General features: G+C 42.1%; 1 protein-coding gene across 3 annotated transcripts in view; it reads left to right on the top strand.

Moving 5' to 3' along the window:
- Window positions 1–2,695, top strand: part of IP6K1 (inositol hexakisphosphate kinase 1) — an 87,186-nt gene that overhangs the window by 79,887 nt on the left and 4,604 nt on the right. The window lies entirely within an intron of this gene.

Here is a 2,695-nt window from a genome sequence, read left to right as displayed (position 1 = left end):
AAAAAAAAAAAAAAAAAAATGTTCATCATCAGAGTGATGCTGAGTGTCTATCTTCTAAGATGTGATTGCTTTCCAGCACCCTAAATATTTGAGATTCAGGCCATGAGACCCAATGATTCTTTTGGCAGACATGTGACAAGCCATATACCTTTATACAAAAATTCAAATAAAAATAAGATTGTTATAGATAGTATATCCGGATGAAGATGTGGATGTAAATGCTAGGGGACCATAGAGCTGTTTTGAGCAGAAGGGATAAGTTATAGTATAACTTCTGTAAGTTGACAACCCAAGGGACTGTAACAAACTTGTCAACATATAGAGGTGGTCAACATAAGGAATTAGGCCTACGGTACTGATATGTACATGTGGTACATGTCTGGTCTTTGAAAGTTAAGTCAGCTTAAGGAGGTTGTCAGCTATGGAGGTTCTACTCTATATACTTTTGGTCATTTGAAATTTAGTGAGAAAATGGCAAGATAGAAATTTAAATCCAGCCTTTTCTAAAGATTTGTATTTGGTAATGTTAGAATCTGATTTCTTTGTTTTTATAGTAATGCTATAAGGATGTCTTCCTTATTAAGTTAGGTTAAACTGCTGGCTTGACTAGGGCCTTGGTTTATTGTTGGTGACAGGGATGTATCTAAATCTGCCAAATCTGCTTTAGTTTGTGTAGCCTGCAAGATAGATCTAAAGCAGTGGTTCTCAACCTATGGGTCGCGACCCACAGGAACTGTATTAAAGGGTCATGGCATTAGGAAGGTTGAGAATCACTGATCTAAAGAATAACAAAAATAGGGTGGCACCTGTGGCTCTATGAGTAGGGTGCCGGCCTCATATACCAGAGGTTGCGGGTTTGAACCTGGCCCTGGCCAAAAACTTAAAAAAAAAAAAAAAAACAATGTCAGTAATTATTCAGCCATTTTAAAAAGGAATAAAATTCGGATATATGCTTACAACATGGATGAACCCTGAAGACATTGTACTAAGTGAAAAAGCTAGACACAAAAGGATAAATATGTGATTCCACTTATAGGAGGTACCAAGAACAGACAAAATTCATACAGGCCAGGCAGAGTGGCTCACACCTATAATCCTAGCACTTTGGGAGGCTGAGGTGGATGGATAACCTGAGCTCAGTTGCCTTGTTCAAGACCAGTCGCAGCCAGAGCGAGACCTCATCTGTAAAAAATAGCCTGTGGTGGGTGCCTGTAGACCTAGCTACTTGGGAGGCTGAGGCAAGTTAATCGCTTGAGCCCAAGAGTTTGAGGTTGCTTTGATATGTGATGCCATAGCAATCTACTGAGGGTGACAAAGTGAGACTCTGTCTCAAAAAAAAGACAAAATTCATACAGAAAGTAGACTAGAAGTTCCCTGGGGCTGGGAGGAAGGAGATAGGAAGTTACTGTTTAATGGGCACAGAGTTTTAGTTTAGGAAGATGGAAAAGTTCTGAGGGTGGATGATGGTGAAAATGGCTGGGTATGGTGGCGCTCAATGCCTGTAATCCTAGCACTCTGGGACGCCGAAGTGGGTGGATTGTCTGTGCTTAGGAGTTCAAGACTAACCTGAGCAAGAGTGAAATCCCTACTAAAAAGTAGAAAAACTAGCTGGGCGTGCTGGCAGGTGCCTATAGTCTCAGGTACTCAGGAGGCTATGGCAAGAGGATTGCTTAAGCCCAGGAGTTTTTGATTCTACAGCACTCCACCCAGGATGATAGAGTGAGAGCCTGTCTCTAAAAAAAAAAAAAAAAAAAAATGGTTAAAATGGGAAATTTTGTTATGTGTCTTTTACCACACATAAATTAAATTTTTTTCTTTCAAAAAATAATAAGGGCTGGACATGATGGCTCACAGCTGTAATCCTAGCATTCTGGGAGGCCGAGGCATTGTTTTGACGGGTCCGGGCTGGGGATTCGAACCCGCCACCTTAGGTGTACGTGGCTGGCGCCTTAGCTGGTTGAGCTATAGGCGCCGAGCCGAGTCAATTTTATTTATTTATTTTTTGGTAATCCACTTTCTTGGGTTGATTACTCAATTTTCACAGTAATTTTTGAGGAAGGAACTATTATTTCTGTTTTACAGATGAGTAAATGGAAGCATAGGGGGATTAAGAGTTTTACCCAGAGTCAGTGAATGCGCAAAACAGGATTCAAGAGCCCATGTTCTCTCTCAGGCACTGCTGAGATATTTCTTTAGCCTTTTTCAGATTTTATTGGCACTTGTTTATAGGTTATAGCTGGTGACAGGATTAATTGAAGGCCAAGTGTTATTTTATATAAGTCACTTTTAAAAGAATTGGAGATAGCTGGGCATTGTGGTGGGTGCCTATAGTCCCAACTACTCGGGAGGCTGAGGCAAGAGAATCGCCTAAGCCCAAGAGCTGGAGGTTGCTGTGAGTTGTGACACCACAGCTGTCTATCAAGGGTGATAAAATGAGACTCTATCTCTTAAAAAAAAAAAAAAAGGAGATTTAAAATGTTCATCATCAGGCTCAGCGCCTGTGGCTCAAGCGGCTAAGGCGCCAGCCACATACACCTAAGGTGGCGGGTTCGAATCCCTAGCCCGGGCCCACTAAACAACAATGATGGCTGCAACCAAAAAATCGCCAGGCGTTGTGGCGGGCGCCTGTGGTCCCAGCTACTTGGGAGGCTGAGACAGGAGACTCGCTTGAGCCCAGGAGTTGGAGGTTGCTGTG

This window comes from Otolemur garnettii, unplaced genomic scaffold, assembly GCF_000181295.1.
Source record: "Otolemur garnettii isolate 467f Iridium unplaced genomic scaffold, OtoGar3 scaffold00179, whole genome shotgun sequence".
Taxonomy (NCBI): Eukaryota; Metazoa; Chordata; class Mammalia; order Primates; family Galagidae; genus Otolemur; species Otolemur garnettii.
This window is presented reverse-complemented; position numbering and strand designations above follow the sequence as displayed.